Here is a 24,289-nt window from a genome sequence, read left to right as displayed (position 1 = left end):
AGATTAGTTTTGCCATACCTACAAGGACAAGATAACCATTCAACATTACTTGAAGAATTAGACATGATAAGGGCTTGGTAAATGGACTTGACATTAACTAGCTCAAAGTTTAAGCCCACTAATTAGAGTGAAAAACGCCTGCGCTGGCAGAACCTCCAAAGCCACATCCTCTGCAATTTAAAGAAATATACCTTTTATGATTCATTCATCGTATGGTGTATTTATACAATGTGCCAAACAACTGTAGTTTGTGTTTCTTGATTTTCTTTTACCTTCTTTCCCTTCCTGGCTGCGCTCTTTCCTTCCTATAAAGGAATACCTTTTCCTGTATTGATTTTTTGGAGTCTATTGTTTCCTCTTTCTTTCCCTACATTGCATACTTTCCTCCTGCACTTGATTTTGTCTGCTCCCCTTCTCTTGCCTCAGAGAGCTCTCCCTCCTTCAATATCCCACTACTCTTATATAATTTATCAGTCTCTGTCTCTCTCACATCCTTGCATCCACAACTTTACTCCCATCCACCTTTTTATGCATAGGGTTTGAAACAATTTGAAGATACCTGTTAACAAGTAAACTAAACTAACATGATGAGCCCCATTGTCCAGGGAAAATATGCAGAGGAGAAGCCAAATCACTCTGCCCACCCATGTGTGGCTAGTTCTATTACTTCTTTAAATCAGTATCAAGAAGCTAGGCATGAGAGTCTGGGAAGACTCTGCTTCATTGTAGAAAGAGAATAGATTTAGAAATAAAACTATTTTTTTTCTAATAAGGTCATGTATTCCTTCTTAGAGGAGAGGAACTCCTATGACATTTTCCATTGCATACAACACCTCCACTTGTTGAGAAAGAAGAAGATGCTTGGATTCCTATCGAGATGTTGTTCTTGAACCCTATTTGGAGTCCCCATATTTTGAATGAGAAGAGGGTGTTGGTGGGAGGTTTCTGATAATCAGTTACTCTCACCTTTGGGTGCTACTCTGCAGTGAATCATAGAATAATAGAATGTCAGGGTTGGAAGGGACCTCAGGAGGTCATCTAGTCCAACCTGCTGCTCAAAGCAGGACCAATCCCCAATTAAATCATCCCAGCCAGGGCTTTGTCAACCCTGACCTTAAAAATATCTAAGGAAGGAGATTCCACCACCTCCCTAGGTAACGCATTCCAGTGTTTCACCACCCTCCTAGTGAAAAAGTTTTTCCTAATATCCAACCTAAACCTCCCCCACTGCAACTTGAGACCATTACTCCTTGTTCTGTCATCAGCTACCACTGAGAACAGTCTAGATCCATCCTCTTTGAAACCCCCTTTCAGGTAACTGAAAGCAGCTATCAAATCCCCCCTCATTCTTCTCTTCCGCAGACTAAACAAATCCAGTTCCCTCAGCCTCTCCTCATAAGTCATGTGTTCCAGTCCTCTAATAATTTTTGTTGCCCTCCGCTGGACTTTCTCCAATTTTTCCACATCCTTCTTGTAGTGTGGGGCCCAAAACTGGACACACTACTCCAGATGAGGCCTCACCAATGTCGAATAGAGGGGAACGATCATGTCCCTCGATCTGCTGGCCATGCCCCTACATATACATCCCAAAATGCCATTGGCCTTCTTGGCAACAACGGCACACTGTTGACTCATATCCAGCTTCTCGTCCACTGTCACCCCTAGGTCCTTTTCTGCAGAACTGCTGCCGAGCCATTCGGTCCCTAGTCTGTAGCGGTGCATGGGATTCTTCCATCCTAAGTGCAGGACTCTGCACTTGTCCTTATTGAACCTCATCAGATTTCTTTTGGCCCAATCCTCCAATTTGTCTAGGGCCCTCTGTATCCTATCCCTACCCTCCAGCATATCTAGCTCTCCTCCCAGTTTAGTGTCATCTGCAAACTTGCTGAGTGTGCAATCCACACCAACCTCCAGATCATTTATGAAGATATTGAACAAAACCGGCCCCAGGACTGACCCTTGGGGCACTCCACTTGATACCGACTGCCATCTAGACATGGAGCCATTGATCACTACCCGTTGAGCCTGACAATCTAGCCAACTTTCTATCCAATGAATAACTCCATTGCCTACCCCTCCTGGTATTCATGGCTCTTAAGCACTTTATCAGAGTAAAGAGGGACCTGATCCTTGACAGTTTCACTCCTGCCCAGCTCACTTTCACCTGAGGTCCTAGCAAACCTACATTATTCCAAGACATAATCAAAGCCCACAGCCATTCCAATGTCTAGCCAAAGCCACAGCACCATGCAGACTATTGCATGAGGCAGCCAGGGAGCCTCCAATACCCTTCTGCACTGAAGATGGGTGGGTCCCTAATTCTAAGGAAAGGGGGGCCTTTACCCAACTCCCAATCTCCGCAGAGGTGGGAGAAGTAACTATCTACCTTTCCCTCTTTCATTTTAGTCTAACCCCACTGCCTGATGTGGCAATCCTGAACAACAAACATCAACTAAGTGAACCACAAACCTGTGCATATTCACCAGCAGAACGAGCTGCTGACCAGGGAAACCCGTACAATTACTTCAAAGCCCAGATAGACACAAATGGCTGAAACTGTGACAGCCTGTCCTAACCCAACTAGCCGTACTGACAGCGCTACGGGAAAAATGATTTTCCATGCGACCAATAACCTGATGAGAAGAGTGGGAGGGAGGTCAGGACAGAAAGAGGACTGTGTCTCCTAGGGGCTGCCATTTATGAGTGGAAGAATCCTACTGTACCCCAGCAAATCCCACCGATTGCTAGTAGCACTGGAACTGGCCACCATTAGCCTCTCTCAACAGGGAAGGCTTCTATTGCCTGGCAGTTGCCATGATCATCCCCTGCTTTCCACTCCCTGGTGGTGTGTGGGTCCTGTTGTGTAAGTCCACAATCCAGTGCTGGCCATGACGGGCTTGCACTATCTGAAGAGAAGGCAATATATTACTCAGTTTTCACACACTTCTCAAAACTTCAATTAAAGATATTGGTTAACATTAACGGAGACTATCCCAGCTATAGGTATTAGATTCATGTTTATTGGTCTAGTAAGGGATGGCAACAAATCTCTCATTAGCTTAAAACTGTAGCTATTGTATAGTAGGTGTGTTTAATTCTGCCATTCTCTTCCTACACTGAGTTATACTAAGTGGTGTTTCTAAGCAACTTTGCTTCTTTACACATTAATCATTTTCAAATCAACATCTGCATCCCTTTGTCAATTGGCCCTCTTTTATTAGTATCACTGAGTGGATATGAATATTATATTTTCTACTTTAAAAGGGTTCTCAAAAATAAAGAATGTGGAGGATCAACATGTCAGCTTGCACACCAGTAAGAGACTATATCACTCATCGTTCCTTTTTAAGATTTGTGATTCTATTGAGATGATATGTATTGAAATAATATCTCACAAACAGGGAAAGGATGGTCTCCAGTGACAACAATATGTCAACGATGTCAAAACACTGTCAAATAAAACTGCTATTCTTACTGTTCAGACTTTATCAGCATGTAATTTCCACTGTTATTTTGTAATTGTCACTGTGTTTTCATAGTTCCAGCCCTACATGATTAATAATTTTACACACACTTCTATTCAGATATAATATAGGAATGTTTGTGAACATTCAGGAGCTATATTCTTCATAACACAAGGCCAGTTTTTAATATGTATAACTTTTTATTTGTGTGCCAAAGAAAATATCTTGGTGTAATTTCTTTGTTTACTCGGCGTTAAAATGACATTGTATGAAGACAGCAGAGCACAGTGTAAAGCTGTATGAAATGTTTGCACTGAAATTGAAGACAAAAAATTGAATATTACAGCACTAAAGTATGAAATCAAAAATTGTCCTATTTTTGTTAAAAAAAATTGGGACAAAGTAATCACAACATTTTGACACAAACATGGGCTGCCTTTGGATAAAACTGAAAAGGATGAAAATTCACTGGATTATCGGTGAAACATTAGCAAAAATCACTCAAAATGACATGCCAAACACATCTGTTAAAATTTCTCAATTTTCCATGGGTCCTGCTGCAAGGGTAAACTCAAAAAGCCTTCACTGTATATGCAACTCTTAACGAGGCATGTGAAGTGGTTCACTCACCACAGGTGCACCTCCTTGTAACTATGCATGATGTAGCTCCTCTCTCCCCAGCTGAAACCCCTTGCTGATGGTCCCTCTGGTAGTCTGCCCCTTCAGTGACTCAGCCCTCCTGCCAGGTCAGTAGCTGTGTCCACCCTTCTCAGGGTATCCAAGTAGCCCCACAAAGGGCAGCCTCACTGTCAGACAAGGGATCCCAGGGCTCACTGGACTAAGGTCCCAAAGTTGTTCCCCTCTGAGTTATAAATTCTTCCTAGTCTATATTCACCTGTATCCAGTGTAGGCTTTTTGCTTTCAGCCCCATTCAGGGGTGGGTAGGGGAAACCTTGGCCCACTCACTCTACCAGGTTTCAATCCAGGGCCCTGTGGTGGGCAGCACCATAAAGGTGCTATGCTGCTGCTCCCCTGGATTGCTTCCTACCACGCTCCTTACACAAAAAGGCAAAGCAAAAGCGTTTAAATAAAAATAAATTGAGGATAAATCCCAGATGTTGCAAGTATCCAGCATCCTTTTTAGCTCAGCAGATCAGGTAAGTTCTCAATAGTCAGGGACCGCAGGCAGCTGGATCTCCTATAGCAGAGGCTTCCTCAGAAGAGCTAACACTATAGGTCTGTTCACCTCCACTAGCTCTGCCTGCTACTGAACTACTCTGGGGCTGCTCCTCTTTCAAGCTCCTCCTCCAGCCCAGGCATGCTTTGTAGATGGCACAGAGTGGGGCTGCCTAGGACCAAAGTAGCTCTTTAACCCCTTCCTCTCCAGTGTGGGGTTTGTACACCCTCTTACAAGGCAACATTGTTTAACAGAGAGACTAGCAGTGAATGAAGATACCTGAGCTCTACTCCTGACTCTGCCATTCAATTCTGTGTGACCTTGAGAAAGTTAATAAACATCTCTTTGTTTCAGTTACCCCCAAGGGAATAATATTAGTTGCCTATATTTGCCAAACACTCTGATATATTTGGATGAAAGACACTAGATAAGTACAAAATTTTATTATTAGAGCTACAAACATTTTAAAATATAAAAACTTAAATCCTATATGGTTGTCTATTTTTTCCACAACACTCTACAGTTCTTATGTTAGTGTCAGTTATAAAGAATTAAACTTTAACTTCAAGATAATATACAACAGGCAACTGAATTATGAAGCTATAATTCAATCCAGGGGTTCTAGTAATCTATGAAAGTGAAGGAAAAATTAGACTGAACTCAAGCACAATATCCAGTATTTTATATAGTATGTTTTATCCTTCCCTCTTCCTCTGACAGAATGAATTTTTTCTGCTCCATTTTGTGACTAATTTAATCCTTCCTTACCACTTTGTATAATAAAACAAAATAACGATACGCAGTTGCAAATAATTAGATACTTACAAGCAAAGCAATGAATATTTTCCTAATTAGGGCCCAATTCCAGAGGTACTACATGCACTAAGGACTTGCTTTACCAAAACAATTAAACACATACCTAACTTTAAGCATGTGCTTAAATCCCACTGATATCTATCAGGATGTAAATCCCCTTGAAGTCTATGTAAGGTTTATATGCAGGAAGACAGCAGAATATAAATAGCTGTAGACGCACTAATCAATAATTTTATTGCAATTTAATCTGATCTAAAGTACGTAGGTGGTACAAATTTTTCAAAAAGCTTTTAGAGTTTTGAAACTGAACTAGCAGGTAATGATTTTATCTATGGTTTGATTATATAGTGGCTTTAAATAGCTGTCCGTATTTATAGCATGTTGGAATACAACTAGGTTGTCTGACGAAGATCTCTGACAAAGGTGAAGTTTCCTGTATGCCTCCCTGCAATGGGAAATTAAAAAGCCTGACATTTTCCCTCTAGTCAATGTCTATTTGTTTGTAGTTTGCAAATAACATTAGACTGAAGTGATATTTTTTAAAATGACGAAAATACTTTCAGTGTATCCAGACAACAATGGGGCTCAAAACATGTCTTCTTCGTAACCTGCCTACACGGAACCTGCCTCCATAGTCCTTCTCTCTTCTATTTAATGTCACTTTCACATTAGTAGCCCCTGCAGTTGCAGTCACCATAATGTCCTGAGATCCTTAACAGGCATGAATTTTAGGCCAAAGCCTGAGATTATACACAGGTACAATCTATTTTGTAGGTGGCTTCAAGGTTGCCAGTGGCTGGCATGCAACTAGTGTAAAACAAAGTATGAGACTCTCCTCTGAATCCTAAGTGATGACAGTTAGCTTCATAGGGTTAATTGAGCTGCAATACCAAGTCCATATCTTGCAATCATGATTCAAGCAAATCATTATTTAATATATTATTATTCATATTACAATGGAACCCAAAGTGTGCTAGGTGCTTCACACACATACGGTCCTTGCACTTAAAATATTTCCACTGTAAGTTTTTGAAGGTGTGAGAGCATACTGTCATGATACATATAATCCCATTCTGTTTCAGCAAAAGGCACTTATTAAAGAAATCAGTTACAAACTATGACCACAGTTCAGCAAGATAATTAAGCATATGCCTATGTTTCAGACATTAGTAATCTCATTGAAGTAAATGAGATTACTCATGTGTTTAAAGTTACACGAGTGCTTAAGTATTTCTCTGAATCGGGGCCTACAAACACAAACAGACTATCACACAGCCTGAGTTCCATGAAGACCCCAGTGCACTTCCATATCAGCCTCTCCCACTTTTCAGAGTACCCAAGGAGGGTAGAAGTTCATGCCTGAAGAACATGACCCCGTACAAGTCTCCATCTCCATATGTTCCTCTTTCCCAGGGATCACACCCTGTCTGAAACTCTATAAAGAACACAGAGAAGTATTAAAATAATCACATCATGATGGAATTAAAACAAACTAAAGAGCAATTAGTTAATCAGGAGATGGCCTCAATTGTTCCAGGACCCTAGTGGCCCTTAGAACTTCTCCTGTGCCCTTCCTGGAGTCTCTGTGTGACTCAAGCCCCTGCAGGGAGTAGGGTCTTCTGTTTCAGCCTGGGGTTTGCTGGGAGACAGCCCCCATGACCTTTTCTCCTCCTCTCTAGTGTCTTGGGATAGCTCCAGCTGTATGTATTTCCATAAGTTTCAAAGGGGAATTTTAGCTGAGTAAGGACTCAGGGATCAAATCTACATACTGTTATGCATGTAGTGTTAATGGTTGCCCTCAAGCAGATTTTTAATCATTAGACAATCACAGACTTGGTTAAATCTGATGGGTGTGATACACACCATACATTCAGGCTAAATGGGAGGAGCATTTAAGCCCCTTTTACACTGTGACAGCTGGAAACAACAGAAGACACTGTCCAAGGTACTGGGCCACATTGCAAGGCGTGAACAAGAACTAACATGGAAAGAATAAGGAGGGTTTCCCTAGGACCCCTTGCAAATGCAGAAGCTATGGGATTGTTTAGCTAGCTGTGTATGTATATGTGATGCAGAAACCTCACAGAAAGTGAAAAGGCAGCGAGAGAAGCAGTCATGAGCATGGCCATGAGAGTGAGTAGAGAGACAGAATTCACTGGGCACAGAGTGTGCTGCAAAGACAGGTTTGGAAACTGAGCAAGGAAACTGCCTGCTATTTATCCCTTCTGTCTTCAGGGGAATAGGACTTTGTTGAAATTCACTGTAAATAAATAGGATTGCACTGAAGAAATAGTTGACATATATCATCAATTTCTCCTCCTAACAAAAACAAAGTGGCAAGGCCCCAAACATTGGCTAACCACTTGTGCCTGTGTTTTTCCAGCAGTGAAACTGCTTGTGAGAGTTAAGACCACAGACAGAAGCTGTGTTTTCTACCTTTGCTATTCTTTCCTCTCGCCTTTTCTGTGTGTTTGTCTTGTTTTGTTTTCTAGAAAACAGGATTGCACTTCAACAGCAATGGCATGAACAACAGCTCCAGACCATCTCAACTAACTTCCTCTCTTTTACTCCCAAAAAATAATCATATTTAATATCACCTAAAAGACTGTCAGATGGGGAGGGGGAGAAGTGAATTGGGTTACTTCTAAAAACTCTCTCCAGCTAAGGGGAAAGGGAATAAGGGATGTTGTTGAAATGAAAGACTCATTTAATACCTGAGAGACAAGGTGGGTGAGTTCATATCTTTTATTGGACCAACTGCTGTTAACAGAAATTAGTCCAATAAAAGATATTACCTCACCCCCTTTGTCTCTCCAATATCCTGGGACCAACCCCTCTTCATCATCACTGCATACTTACTTAATACTTTACATTTCAAATGTTTTAACTGTTTTTCTTTCTTTCTGTAGCTCTAATAAAAGATTTAAAAGATTTTTAATCATGTGTTTGTCATTATACTAAGCAGGCTAAGGTCTCATATACCAAATCCCAAACCTTGTTTAAAAGGATGCTATCAGTTTGCAGCTGTGGACAATAAGTCACTATATCTTAAAACTAGGAGGCAGTTAGAGGACCTAAGTGACAGTTGGCATGCTCCACCCTTTCATGCCCTCAACGCAGAGCACAACTCTCAGGGAGCATGTGTGCCATACATACACTGATGGCCAAAAGATTTTGAACTCGAGTGCATGGGGTACATACATACCATTAGTGGAATGTGCTTATAGACAATCACTGGAAGGAGAATCTTTACTATTGGGAATACTATTTAGTTTATGTTTAAACTTAACTAATGGGGAAGGCATGCTAATGTGGCTCAAACATTTCAAGCTGACTTCATTTCTGGGATATCATATTTGTTTCATTCAGTCTGACATCTATATTTCATGATAATGCCTTTCCTCTGATAACCCACTGCTAGTAATTTTCTCTTCCTGTGCCTCTCCACCCTGGGTCAAATTCTCCTTGAATTATGGAAGTAATCATTTGACCTTCTCTGTACAATAGTTTATGTTTCTTATCACTGTTTCAATAGTGTTTTCATTAAACATTGCCAACAACTGCTGAGAGAACATTAACTCCTCCAAAACTACCATAGTGCAAACGTAAGTGCATATCAGAAAACCTGGGAAGAGGTGAAATGTGGGATGGGATGGAAAGTTTGTGCGCCCTCTCTACCAAAACCTGTATAGGGGGCACACAATTTTCTGGAGCCACAGAGGGATGTTTTAGGGTAAGGCTTAGGGGTCTCCACACGGATGTGCACTCAAATTCCCACACAGTGTTGTCAACTACATACTCCCCACCTTACCATACAGTTTACTTGTGTTCCTACCAGGAATAAGTGGTTGGGAAGAGGGAAGGCACTGTAGGGACTCACATTAACACTGCATCAAGTTGTGGGGGGAGGACATTTTTGGGTGGAATTTGACTCAAGAAAATGAACTAAAGTAAATTAAAAATGTTACATGTTCCTATTTGAATTTTTCAGTGTGTTCCTCTCTGCTACTCCCCCATAGCATAGTGCTGCAGTACAGAAGGCTGAGCTCTGGTCAGTCAAAACCTAATTATTTCTTGATAAACAAAATATATTTCTGTAGGTTGAAGCCCTATTCAGTACTTATTTCCAAAGAGTTTAGAATATTATTATATTCTGGGTAATCTGTTTCTGTTTTAGGTGCAATAATTCAACAAACTGACACGGATAATTCGTATGCTCAGCAGTAAAACTTTACTTAGATGTATTAATGTACGGATACATTTTTATTTGTGTTGTATTTAAGTATTGCATGCATTTAGACAATTGCTACATATTAGATGCAGCTTATGGGATATGCAATACATATCCTTATAACATACTCAACAGAAGGAATAAATTTTCAAATCTTCAACTGATGTCGTAGTTGCTGGAATAAACAGTTTTTGAGAAGAATGACATCTTGGTTGGGTAACGTTTGAAAAATGTTGACTTTATAGAGCTTATATGGGGTCATGTTGAAGCAAATATGATGTTACTGGAACTCTGTGATGCTGGCAGACCAGTTACCAGCTCATGCCAAGGCCCCTAGACCCCACTGAACACTTACAAATGCATAGCTGGGAACCAATCTGGCTCACCTATGTGTTACAATTGTTAGAAAAGATGTTAAGTTGATAAGAATATGTTTAGTGTAGGTGATGGTATAAACTTATATTGAATGTTTACCTTGTAAACCTCTGAAATTGTGTAACTCGCCAAACATGAAAGATGCATTAATGTAAATTGCTAATTCTGCACACAAGAAGGCCCACTGAAATCAAATGAGCCATTGTGAAATATCAAAGATTTTGTTGATTTCCCCACACGCACATGTCCCCCCACCATGAAGAGGAGACAGGCGCCAACACTTGTTCCAATCAGTTTGAGCTCTGGGGAAAGGGAATAAAAATGCCTGACTAGAAGGAACTGTATCACTATGCTGCTGAGAATTTGGAGAGAGCAATATTTCTAAGCATAAGCAAGGAAGCTCTGAGCTGCTTAGACATAGAAAGCTAGCATATTTCAGCAGTTTCTATTACCTTTTGGAACCTTAGACTCTAACTCATTTGTGTGTGTACGTGTATCTGCTTTAACCTTGTAAATAATTCTTATTTCTTTTTCTTAGTTGACACATCTTTAATTAGTATTATAGAATTGGCTACAAGCCTTGTCTTTGATTTGAGATATGGGGTACAATTGACTTGAGGTAAGTGACTCGTCTTTTGGGACTGGGAGTAACCTGAATATTGTTGTGATTTTTGGTGTAAGGGACCATCTCATAAAGGCAACCCTGCCTAGGTGGACCAGAGTACCCAAGTGGACTGTCGGTGACTCCATGTTAAGGCTGTTGTAGTGCCTGAGGAGTTCACACTTAATACTTGGTTGGTGAAATCTAAGTATAGAACACACAGCCAATTTGGGGTTTGTGCCATGTTTCTCAACAGTCTGCCCTGATGTTGGCATTCACAGTCATGAGCCACTCTAGACAGCCTGACAAACTCATATAACACCTACTGTACCAGAAGCAATGGATCAATTTGTAATTCATTCCAGCCTATTCTGCAGAGAATATCTGTGCCAGATAATAGCATTTTAAAAGTGAGGTTTTTTTCTTTTTAAGAAGTTTAGAACACAAGTTGCCTCTCCCCCTACTCCTAGAATCTGTTATTCACTAAACACAGAATGCTTCATAATATTTTATCATTTAGATGAGGAGCAAACAAAAAAAGTAGAAAATATATGTAAAGATTCTTATAAAGATGATTTTAGAAGGTAAAAACTTTATGAACAAGAGCTATTATAAATAAAACTGTTTTGTTCTTTTGTTGTGTAGACTTTAATGAGTATCCAGTTATATTTTCATGATTAATTTAGTACTGAAAAATAAGATGGACAGCATCCAACTTATGATATAATATATTTTATAGTGACTTCTAGCTGAGTGTTTGCAGAAGTGTTAGTAAATTAAGCCTCTCACAACACCCACATGAAGTACATATAGTTATATCCAATTCAAAGATGTACCTGCAAGTAGATCACAGTACACTAATCAAACCTCAAGGTAAAAATGGCATGTACAATCATATCAAGGTCCACATCCAAAACAAAAAGTCATTAGCCTTACAAAGGAAGAATTGGGCACCTGGCAGAAGCTGTGGATCTAATAAGATCCTTATTTGTGAACAATATTTGTCCAACATCAAATAATATTGCTGACACAAAACTAGCCAAATCTTCCAGTTGCTTCTCCTACATATTAACATTATTTCTGGGTCCCAGCCAAGTAAACTGCAGCCTCTGAAGACCCTGGGTCCTCTGCTCCATTGCACCAGCATGATGGACCATAATGGAGACATACACTATCCATATTCCACAGTTGGCTGGCAGCAGCATGGCTGGTAATAACACCACAGAGGATCCAAGGAAAGGACAGTAACAACATTATACCTTAAAAATACACACAGTGCAGTACTTCGATGTTTTTAGTAAATTGGTACAAAATAAATCCATGAGTTCAAGCCTCATAACATTTATTATTTTCAAAATTTTCAGATAAATTGTATGAATGATTGCTCTAGTTTATTTCAAAATACCATGAAATTGGGGAAGGGGGGAGTGGCGGTTTTTTTGTGGCGGGGGAGGTGGAAAGGAACATGTGATTTTAAAGGTGGCAGAACAAATGTGTTTGTCTAGAGTTGTATCAAGCAACTGCACAAATATACTTCTATGCAATTATCTTGAGTACGCGACTAACTTAACCAGCATAGAAACCTTTCAAAATATGTACTAAAACACTCAAAGTAATAGTATCTTGTCATGCTAAGGCTGAGACAGAAAATCTGAAGTATGGTGTGGCTTCCATATTGGAAGAGACCAAAGAAACAAAGATTATTTAGCTTTGCCAGGAGAACAGTTTAAATGGTTTCAATTTAGGCAATAAAAATTATGAAGAGTAAAATAAAAAGTGATCAGACCCATTGACACTGTCCTACAATAGAATAAGCAGCCAATCAACAAAGTTGATAGCATGCAGATTAAAACCAAATAAACAAATACTTCCCACTGTGCTCAGTCAGTCTGTAGTCGTTCTGTGGTTATCCCTCCCAGTCAGGCTTGGAGGTAGGCCACTCTGCCTCACTACATCACACAGTAAGCAGTCAATAAGAAGGCTAGGGCTCTATCCCTCTGTTCAGAACAGAGCAGCACACAGTCTATTGTCCAGCCTTCTGGCTGAGGCAGGCAGCAATCTACACTTTATAGCTCTGGCCCTTTGGGTGGGGCAGAGCAACAAGCAATCTTTAACCCAAAACCTCATGGCTTGGGCAGACAGCAATTTAGAGTATAGGAGCTGTGACCCTCAGGTGGGGCAGAGGAAGGAACAGTTTTTAGCTTCAGCCTTCAGGCCGGAGCAGACAGCAATCACAGTCTAGGGGCTCACTGCCTCTTGGCTGGGGCAAGCCACAAGCAGGGCACAGGTGTGCCAGCCTAGGGTGAGTAGGCTGCCACCCCAGGGTTGGGGTTGGTGGCAGGGGGTAGGGGGATCCAGGCCAAACCTGCTCCATGGGGTTCCAGCCCAGGGCTCTAACAGTGGCAGGTGGTCCCGCCACTGGGACCGCGTGGTTCCTACAGAAACATTGACTCATTTCCTGGCCACACAACCAGACTATGTCTGGTTCTCCTGGGCTACTTCCTACTGCCCTTCCTTGGCGTGACTTCATAGTCCATAGGTCCTCAGTCTCCTCTGAGTATATGGCAGATGGCAGCCCCAGCAACTCCCCTCCACAGTTGGTCTCCTCTGGGAGCAGGACACTGCACAGCTTGGTCTTTGGTCTGTAGTTCCACAGCAAAGTAGAGACATCTGCCTCCTTCCCTAACTCTGGCCCAACTGAGCTGGAGGGCATCCCTTTTATACTTCCTGTCCTGTCCTTCTGTTTCCAGCACAGGGGGTGGGGCTGGCTTCGCTCTGTCCACCCAGGGTGTGCGGGGCAGTTCCTCCCCATCAGACTTGGAGGGAGACCACTCTGTCTCACTACACAGTCCATAAAATTCACTATCATGGGATTTTTTCAAATAAAAGACTGTAGCAGGATTTTAAAAGAGGGCTGGAAAACTGAACGACCAACAGTGACATACAGTGCTTGTCAACATACTTGTTAATATAGTGTAATCAAATTTCATGCACCGAGGTGTCAGTTGACCACAACCAGAGTTACATGAAATTCCCTTCCTCTCCAATATACTACACAACACTGCTTTGTACTGTGGGCTGGGTTTTGTGTGTGTGTTTCTTTTTACTTCCTCTGAAGCCCCCCAACAGAGCCAGACTAATGAACTTAATGGACCATCGGACAACTCTATTATGACAAAAACTGAAAAACAAGACATTTTCAGAATATGAATCTCTTTAACAGCCATAGACCCAGATCCTCTGATGAACTGAGGCAGGGCCTTCCCAGACACAAATCTAATAGTGAAAGAACAAACTAGGACCTGAAAGAGACTTTCCGGAAAGAATGACTATAAAGTTAGGTAAACTACAGGGCCCCTTTTATAGAGAGCAAGGTAGAAACCCTGGAAGTTTAATATTTTAGTTACTGAAATTGTGGACACATGACAAATAGTAAAGAAACCAGCCACAAAACAGGCAAAGAGGTGTAATAGGCATTTCAAGCTAGAATTCCTAAAATTAAAATCCAGAGGATTAGTGGGATCATTCTGGTCTCTGATTTGGTGGACCGAATGGAAAAGAAAATCCCTGCAGTTCTGAAAGATGCCCCAACACACTTGATCCCCATTAGAGGAAAAGCAGGGCCAAAAATTGGAGGTTCAACAAAATAAAAGCAAGTCTATCTGATGAAAGAGTTAAAAGAATGACTTTTGGCATTAGTTAAGGCAAAGAGATACTTGACAGTGGATTGAAAGATCCTAATCTTCTCTGATTTAAACCCTGATATAGAGCAGAGGAAAAAAAAAATAACACTCAGACAGGACTTTGAATGAAAATAGGTTTGCAACAGTTCTGCATCCTGTTTAACTCAAAGTTACTTATCGAGGGGAAAAATTTGTTGGGATATTACTTCAGCATTTCATTTACATTTTCAGGCTTTTACATGGTCAGGAATTTCTTCTGGGGGCCCAAGCTTCTTCAGAAGAGGACTGATATATCATCTGTTATATGAGAATAATGCTATATTTGATTCACTGATCACAAATTTTAAGTTAATAGCTTGTGGAAAACTCACTGGCTATGAAAGTGTCATGGCAGAAGGTGCAAGGTTTATATGTTGTTGTTAATATTATCATAGCATCAAAAAAGGTACTATGTATTTTACAGACATATTAGATACTTCCCTGTCCCTAGGAGTTACAATCTAAACACACAGAATACAAAGAGTTGGGGAAGGAATACTGCATAAACAGAAGGTAACTGAGTTTTATGACTGGCACATGTCTTGTTACTTCCTACATTTTTATTGTCATTTTGCTGTGGTTTTTTTAGTTTTTTAAAGTTTCAGTGTTGTTAATATATTGTAAGCTATGTCAGTTCTGTCTTTTTTGCCTCTTTAATTGAGAACTGTGGTCATTCTGTGCTTAACGAGAGGACCTTGAAGAATATGAATCCTTGCTGCAACTCTGGGATCCAATCCTGCAAATGCTTATTACAGAACATTGTCAGCATGAAGCACAGTCCCAATGCAGACAATAAATAAGTGACTTCTCAGTATAGTAAAAATTTCTTTTTTGATGGTATAGTATAAGAACTTCGATAATGTAGGTGGATTATATAATTTAAATAAATGTGTAAGTAGGTATCAGCTTTCCAGTGGTGACTGCTGTGCTGAAGGTTCCAGACCAACAACATTACAGGCATGAACTTCTCCATTGTTGGAATCTGCAGAGACGATTCTCAATGGAGTCTGTGCAGTGTCTCATTCAAGTTACCCCTGCTGGGAATTTTTTTTTAATTAAGCTACATACCTGTGGGCTAACAACTGTATCTGTTGCTTTTTCTCTTATTTTTTGTATTCTCCTTAATAAAAGAGGAATGAGTAAAAGGCGTTGTTTTATGGCTCCATTGAGCAGCAATACTATATCTATCTATCTATATATATGTGTCCCAGGTCAATCTGTTTGTGGCATATCCCTGATTGTCATGAATATTTCAGAATGGAGATCCCGCTTTCCCTGGTCCATCCACTCTCTGCTTACCCATAAGCTTCTGAATTTAGTAAAAGATTAGATAAAAGATTTTCTCTACTACAGCTTTGAGATTCTTCTCCTTGGAAGAGTTTTTAACAGGTCATCCATCCAAACCACAATTGCTCTGGCAAAGTATGCAGAAAACACTAAGACTTTGAGAACTACTTATGAGGCTCTTTAGTGAAGATTCTATTATTCTACCCTTTGATTCTTCTGGTAGAAAATCTTCCACTGAAGAGATGTCTTCGATTAAGCAAACTGCTGCCATGTCTACTTTTGTCAAGTTGACACAACCTGTGGTTCTTCTCGAATGTGTGAAGTGTTAGTGTTCATCTGTTTATTCTCTGTGATTTAGTAAAATGTTCTCACTCTAACTTTATGATCTCTTCCAGCACTGTCTTAGAATGTAATGCTTTGCTTCTACTTCAACTAGCTGAAACATATATTCCTTTAGGTATGCTTTCCTTTCAGTCTGTGTCTGGGATCCCGTAGGTGAAAACCCACAGTTTTCACCACCCATTTCCTGGGGTGTCTTTTTTGTTATCTTGCATCAAGAATTCCCCTTCCTTAATGCGACGGGGGACACTCACCTCTCTTGAGTGCCTCCTACCAGGTAAGTGTGCTACTGCAATCTTTTCCTGCCCCTGGCACCCACTGTAGGTTGTTGACCTCATTTGGTAGGTCTTCAGTGGCTCAGTCCTCTGGCTAAGTCACACAGTCAAAATGGATGAACCCCTTCCAGGGAGCAGAGTTCAACAAACTGTCGGCCCTCACCAGGGTCTTCAGCCCTGTCTCTGGGCCCTTTAAATCCCACCCTTCACTCTGGCTTCTAAATAAGCTTTGTCCTCTTCTCTGGGCTTAGGCCATTTTCCCAGTTTCCAATGGGGGAACGCAGGCCTGCCCACTACTCTGAGTCCCAACACAGGGACCCTATAAACTGCAACCACATGCTGCTTCCTTTAACTGGTTGCTGCTACATTCCCTGGGACTCTTCCCACCTGGTCTCTTTATCTACATCCATTACCTTAGGGCTAGAGCTCTCAAGGCCTCTCACTCCTAGGTTTAGCAAATGCAGCCCATCGAGCTCGTTGGGACAGAGCAGAGCACCCTTCACTGTCCCCTTGGCCTCAGCCAGGAACTGCCCTGCTAACACTCCACAGCTCCTTTTACCTGAGCCTCCTGGGCCCTGATTGGCTATTTCCATGATCCCTCTCTAGTCAGGCCTGGAGGACCCACTTTCACTACTCCTTCATGGGGTAGGGTGTAGTAGGATCACAGTGCCTCCTGGAGGAGGCCACAAAGGGCCGGGTACATCCTGTCATACTTAAAAAAATAATTAGGGTTGCTAGGTGTCCGGTTTTCGACCAGAATGCCCAGTCAAAAAGGACCGTGGTGGCTCCGGTCAGCACCACTGACTGGGCCGTTAAAAGTCTGATTGGTGCAGTGGGGCTAAGGCAGGCTCCCTACATGCCCTGGTTCCGCACGGCTCCTGGAAGCAGCAGCATGTCCCCCCTCTGGCTCCTAGGTGTAGGGGCAGCTAGTGGGCTCTGCACAGGAACCGCAGCCAATGGGAGCTTCAGGGGCAGTGCCTGCAGATGGGGCAGCACACAGAGCCACCTGGCTGCGCCTCCGCATAGGAGCTGGATGGGGGACATACTGCTGCTTTCGGGAGCTGCTTGAGGTAAGTGCCACCCGGAGCCTGAACCCCTGACCCCTTCCCACACCCCAATTCCCTGCCCCGGTCCCCTTCTTGCCCTCTGAACCCCTCACTCCCAGCCCAGAGCCCCCTCCTGCACCCCAAACCCCTCAGCCCCACCCCAGAGCCCACACCCCCAGCTGGAGCCCTCCCGCATTCCAACCCACTGCCTTGGCCTGAAGCCCCCACCTGCACCCTGAACTCCTCATTTCTGGCATCATCCCAGAGTCCACACCCCCAGCAGGAGCCCTCACTGCCTCCTGCACCCCAACCCCCTGAGCCAGCCCAGTGGAAATGAGCGAGAGCGTGAGGGTAGGGACAGTGAGCGACAGAGGGAGGGGGGATGGAGTGAGCGGGGAGCAGGGCCTTGGAGAAGGGGCAGGGCAGGGACTGGGCCTCGGAGGAGGGGCGGGGCGGGGGGGGGGCAAGGGTGTTCGGTTTTGTGTGACTAGAAAGTTGGCAACCCTAAAAATAAGTGGCTCACTCTCTGGCTTCTTATTTAGACACTTCAGTCCATTTTTGTGCTCTTAGGGCTTGTCTACACAAGGATATTCAGGAAAGTTAATCAAAATTAAAGGTATGAATTTGAAATGGATTAATTAATCTGCATTAAACCACTGTGTGGACACTCGTTCAGAATTAAACTGGCCTTAGTTTGGTTGAATTAAGATTATCTTTAGGCAATGCCTTCATGCCTGCTGTACTGTGAATTCTTACGTGAAGAGCGCAGCATATACTTTCAGTTTTAAGAATTGCTAAAAAATATGAATTATATAGAATCTCAGTGCTTTGAGCAGTCCAAACAGCCAATAAATTTATCCTCATTTATATATACACAATGTTTACCTACAATCTTATAAAACTCATTTTTTTCATATAAAACCGTCTCTTAAATATGAATTATGGACAAACAGAATAAAATCAACTGGTGTGAATGTCAGCTCCCAAAGTCAAAATAAGATGATCATAACTACTAAAACATTTAACTAGCCGATATCTATGAAGGTTTGCTGCCTGGCTCATAGCTGTAATATTGGTATTAAAAGCTCAAGCATGGTGCAAGAATTAACCAAGACAGGCATTACAAAGATTATTTAAGATCTGTTCTGCTCTTAACTCTCAAGCAAAAATATCAGTTATACTACAGTGTGTAACTTAAATACATAATTGAACTGAACTGAATCGTTCCCATGTGATCAAATATTGCTTAAAGCACAAACAAGGTTCTACCATCCCTGTGTATCCTGAGCTAGTGTTTGCATATTATCTATGTTATCAAATCCTGTAAGTTTTCCCTCTTTAAGTACTGTTCCATGGAGGGATTATTTTGGTCAGCACTTTTTACATGTTTCTCCAGCTTCCCAATGGCAGGCCTGTCATGGCAGATGCTCTGGTTTCATTCTTAACACATCCCAGATATTTCCTTCTTCCTTTCTGGAGACAGAGACAAACACCTACAAGATCTCTATCAAGCATTCTTAAAACTACAATACCCACCTGCTGAAGTGAAGAAACAGATTGACAGAGCCAGAAGAATACCAGAAGTCACCTACTCCAGGACAGGCCCAACAAAGAAAGTAACAGAATGCCACTAGCCGTCACCTTCAGCCCTCAACTAAAACCTCTCCAGCGCATCAACAAGGATCTACAACCTATCCTGAAGGACGATCCCTCACTCTCACAGATCTTGGGAGACAGGCCCGTCCTCGCTTACAGACAGCCCCCCCAACCTGAAGCAAATACTCACCAGCAACCACACAACAGAACCACTAACCCAGGAACCTATCCTTGCAACAAAGCCCGTTGCCAACTGTGTCCACATATCTATTCAGGGGACACGATCATAGGGGCTAATCACATCAGCCACAGTATCAGAGGCTCGTTCACCTGCACATCTACCAACGTGATATATGCCATCATGTGCCAGCAATGCCCCTCCGCCATGTACATTGGCAAACCGGACAGTCTCTACACAAAAGAATAAATGGACACAAATCAGACGTCAAGAATTATAACATTCAAAAACCAGTCGGAAAACACTTCAACCTCCCTGGTCACTCAATTACAGACCTAAAAGTTGCAATTCTTCAACAAAAAAACTTCAAAAACAGACTCCAACGAGAAACTGCAGAACTGGAATTAATTTGCAAACTGGATACCATGATATTAGGCTTGAATAAAGACTGGGAGTGGATGGGTCATTACACAAACTAAAAACTATTTCCCCATGCTAATTTTTTCCCCTACTGTTACTCACACCTTCTTGTCAACTGTTTGAAATGGGCCATCCTGATTATCACTACAAAAGTTTTTTTTCTCCAGCTGATAATAGCCTACCTTAATTGATTAGTCTTGTTAGAGTTGGTATGGCAACCCCCATTTTTTCATGTTCTCTGTGTATACATATCTTCCTACTGTATTTTCCACTGCATGCATCCAATGAAGTGGGTTTTAGCCCACGAAAGCTTATGCCCAAATACATTTGTTAGTCTCTAAGGTACTCCTCCTTTTTGCTGATACAGACTAACATGGCTACCACTCTGAAACTTCTTGAACTCTGACAGTTATAAATGTATTCCATTTAAAGAGGCATTTTCTTTCAAAGGCATTTCAATGGCTGTCTGTACCTTTAGTGGATTTCCAATATTCACATCAATATGTTAAGGTGGACATAACATTTGAATTGAATATTCATAGTTTGGTCTTTAAATTGCAGATTTTCAGTGACCAAATCTTGTTTAAACTGGTGAATGCAAATGCCTCCTTGCCAATTCATGACACTGGCTTGCATGTTACTGCCAAAGTATTCACTTGATTCTTGTATTCCTTTGTTTTCTAACATAATGCTTAAGTTGGGAGTTGTTCTCATTAGATTTGTTTTCAAAACTAAATTATTAACCCCATCTTTTTTGCAATGCTGGACAATCTTTTGGCCTTTTCCTCACATGTTGACTAAACTGTCACTTATGTCGTCAGCAAAATCTAATTTTTCTAATGTACTGTTAACCCATGAGATGCCTGTGTTATATCCATCTACACTTTTTCTCATAATGAAGTCAATGGCAATGCCAAACAGGAGAAGTGAGAGAATTCATCCTTGTTTGACACCAGTGCCTACGTTAAACCATTCACTCAAGTCTGTGTTTACTTTAACTGTGCAAGCTGCACCTTGATATAAAAGCTCTCTTTCCCTGACCTGACCCTGGATCAGCTAGGGCCTTTACCATAGACAGCATTTACTTCACCCACATCTTATGCATGGGATCATTTTGGTTCCTGGAAACTTTCTGGACTACCATCTCCTGCTGCTATCAGCTTCTGGTTTTAAGCCAGGAGGGGGAGTAAAACGTGTCTTTACGAAATCCTTTTAAGAATATAATGAGCTTCATGTGTCTTTAAAACATGTTACAGTATTCAAGGAGCCTCCTGTTTAGAGTACACTGCATATTTTTTTCAAAGCAAAACCATTTGAATAATGAAATAGGAAAAATGTTTGGAGATGATTATTTGGTGTTAAAACTAATGGCAGAATAGCATTCAATCTTAATATAAAAATATACAAACAATAAATATAAAAACATTGATTATTCTTATAGAATTTTAAATAGTTATTAAGGTACTGAGCCTTTTAATAAAGAAGTAGATATTTTTAGAGCTAAAGCAAAGTAACAAAACCCCTTTAACAAATTATCCTTAGGAGATTATTAGAGTTTTAATCGGTTTCTTGTACTTAAACTCATTTTCCCAGCATGATGTACACTATCTGTGGAAGCTTTTTATAAGAAATTCACACCATGATTACAGCACCAGCTATTTCAAGTGAAAACATTGTGAAGTGTTACTATTGTTTGGGCAGTTGGAATTGAAATGATTGAGTGAAGGATGGTGGTTATGCTGCAGGCTAATTACACAGCTAATGTCTTCGCTTTACATATCAATAGATGCTTCCAGAGATGAGCAATAACTGTTGCTCCATTATAAGTCCAATACAATGCACTTAAATTAGCCATCATTTGTGAACACTGTTAAAAATAAGAGCTGGCTAGTACTTAGTGATGTTGCACTTGACATGCTTTTTGTTGCTAGTCTATAGATACTGCATATGGGATACTGAACAGTTTTGACACAGGCAAGGAAAATGTTTTAAAAATATTTTGCTTTAACTATACGTTGATGAGGATGACAGATAAAATCAGCTGAACTTTTCAATGAAGTATGGGACCAGGAAAGGCCTCCAGAACAATGGGGAAATGAAGTCAAAATACCGAAGAGAGGCACTCTAAGCCAGTGGTTCTCAACCAGGGGTACGTGTAATCCTGGGGGTACACAGAGGTCTTCCAGGGGGTACATCAACTCATCTAAATATTTGCCTACTTTTACAACAGGTTACATAAAAAGCACTAGTGAAGTCAGAACAAACTACAATTTAAGACAATGACTTGTTATACTGTTCTATATACTATAATTCAGCGGTTCTCAAAAAGCCGAATCCTGAACCTCACTGCGTGGGGCAGAAGCCAAAGCCTGAATTTTTAAGTGAGGTGAAACTTGGGATATGCAAGACAAATCAGACTCCTGAAAGGGGTACAGTAGTCTGGAAAGGTTGAGAATCACTGATCTAAGCAACTGCAATAAGTGGTGAGGTGTTACACTCCTTTCAGTGATAGGCAAAGTCTTTGGTAGAATCATCTTAAAAGGAATAAAGGAAGCAGTTGAGGCAAAGTTAGGGAAAGAGCAGGCTGGATTTTGACCCAGAAGATCATGTGCCAACCAGATTTTCATCCTAAAATTAATCACGGAAAAGAGAATCAAATCGCAAAATACACTCATAATCAACTTCACAGATTTTAAGACAGCCTCCACTGCAATTCACTATAGAACTTATTAAAGTGTTATGGTATGCCAACAAACATAAACAAGGCTGCTGCCACAAAAAGACCCAGACTTAGATTTGTGCTTCCACCAACAGACATGATACTTGTTTTGTTTTTCCTTCTGACCAGATGACAAAGAAAGTTAATGCCATGAAGCCAACACCAAGTCAGAGATCTGAAGCCACTTAAAGCTCAATACCAAGGAGATCCTCCACCACTCAGACTCAGACTGAGACCAGAGTTTCTGATGCTGCTTTTGCCAGGCCTACAAGGTCTGGTAAGTAACAGGATTAAGATACGCTTAAGCAATGTAATGTCAGATCCTCAAACCAGAGAGTGGTGGATGTTCAAGACTGAGAACTACAATGTCCTTGCACTAGGCACTGAGTTATTTTGGTGAACCACCTTCAAAAACATGAAATCTTCTTGGCCCTGAACTCAGACAACCACAAGGCTCTTCTTGGTTATCTGTGCTGAACCCTTTACACTGTACTCAGTCAACCTGACCAGATCTTGGGGACTTTAGGTTCTCCAAAGTCAACAGTGCTGGATTCTCAGCCTCAGTCAAACCAGATAAGTGCAAGCACCTCTCTGATGCTCACGTCAGGTATGGAACGATGTTGGCAAGCAGTTTTTTGGTTTCTAGTCAATGGTACTTTCTCATCAACACTGGAATCAATCAACTATATGAGATAGGGACCTGTATGCTGTGTAAGCCATACACAGAACCATTCTGGCAGGCAGATCTATAAAGTCAATGCTGAACAAGCAGTACCAGACTTAGACAACTGAGCCTGAAAATTCACCTTGCCAACAGGGTTTTGAAGTGACCTTCCTGCATGGGCACTGAAATATAAGACTCCCTTTTTTCAGTTTTAGAAAATAAGATAACTAACCAATTAGCTAACCAACTACAATGAAAATAGCATCCAAAAGGGCAGATAAAAAATGGAAAAATCAACAAGGAAAGTGTCTAAAAAGAAAGCAAAAAGAAAAGGAGTACTTGTGGCACCTTAGAGACTAACAAATTTATTTGAGCATAAGCTTTCGTGAGCTACAGCTCACTTCATCGGATGCATTCAGTGGAAAATACAGTGGGGAGATTTATATACATAGAGAAGGCGAAACAATGGGTGTTACCATACACACTGTAACGAGAGTGATCACTTAAGGTGAGATATTACCAGCAGGAAAGGCGAGGGGAGGGGACCTTTTGTAGTGATAATCAAGGTGGGCCATTTCCAGCAGTGGACAAGAACATCTGAGGAACAGTGGGGGGTGAGGGGTGGAATAAACATGGGGAAATAGTTTTCATTTGTGTAATGACCCATCCACTCCCAGTCTTTATTCAAGCCTAAGTTAATTGTATCCAGTTTGCAAATTAATTCCAGTTCAGCAGTCTCTCGTTGGAGTCTGTTTTTGAAGTTTTTTTGTTGAAGAATTACCACTTTTAGGTCTGTAATCGAGTGACCAAAGAGATTGAAGTGTTCTCCAACTGGTTTTGAATGTTATAATTCTTGACGTCTGATTTGTGTCCATTTATTCTTTTACGTAGAGACTGTCCAGTTTGACCAATGTACATGGCAGAGGGGCATTGCTGGCACATGATGGCATATATCACGTTGGTAGATGTGCAGGTGAACGAGCCTCTGATAGCGTGGCTGATGTGATTAGCCCCTATGATCGTGTCCCCTGAATAGATATGTGGACACAGTTGGCAACGGGCTTTGTTGCAAGGATAGGTTCCTGGGTTAGTGGTTCTGTTGTGTGGCTGCTGGTGAGTATTTGCTTCAGGTTGGGGGGCTGTCTGTAAGCATGGACTGGCCTGTCTCCCAAGATTTGTGAGAGTGATGGGTCGTCCTTCAGGATAGGTTGTAGATCCCTGATGATGCGTTGGAGAGGTTTTGGTTGGGGGCTGAAGGTGACGGCTAGTGGCATTCTGTTATTTTCTTTGTTGGGCCTGTCCTGTAATAGGTGACTTCTGGGTACGCTTCTGGCTCTGTCCATCTGTTTCTTCACTTCAGCAGGTGGGTACTGTAGTTG

General features: G+C 41.5%; 1 protein-coding gene across 3 annotated transcripts in view; it reads right to left on the bottom strand.

The window, feature by feature from the left end:
* The window catches only part of BEND5 (BEN domain containing 5), a 1,373,097-nt gene that overhangs the window by 1,073,714 nt on the left and 275,094 nt on the right, over window positions 1-24,289 (bottom strand). The window lies entirely within an intron of this gene.

This window comes from Natator depressus, chromosome 8, assembly GCF_965152275.1.
Source record: "Natator depressus isolate rNatDep1 chromosome 8, rNatDep2.hap1, whole genome shotgun sequence".
In the NCBI taxonomy this organism is placed as follows: domain Eukaryota; kingdom Metazoa; phylum Chordata; order Testudines; family Cheloniidae; genus Natator; species Natator depressus.
The sequence above is the reverse complement of the archived record's forward strand: the minus strand, read 5'-3'. Positions and strand labels throughout refer to the sequence as shown.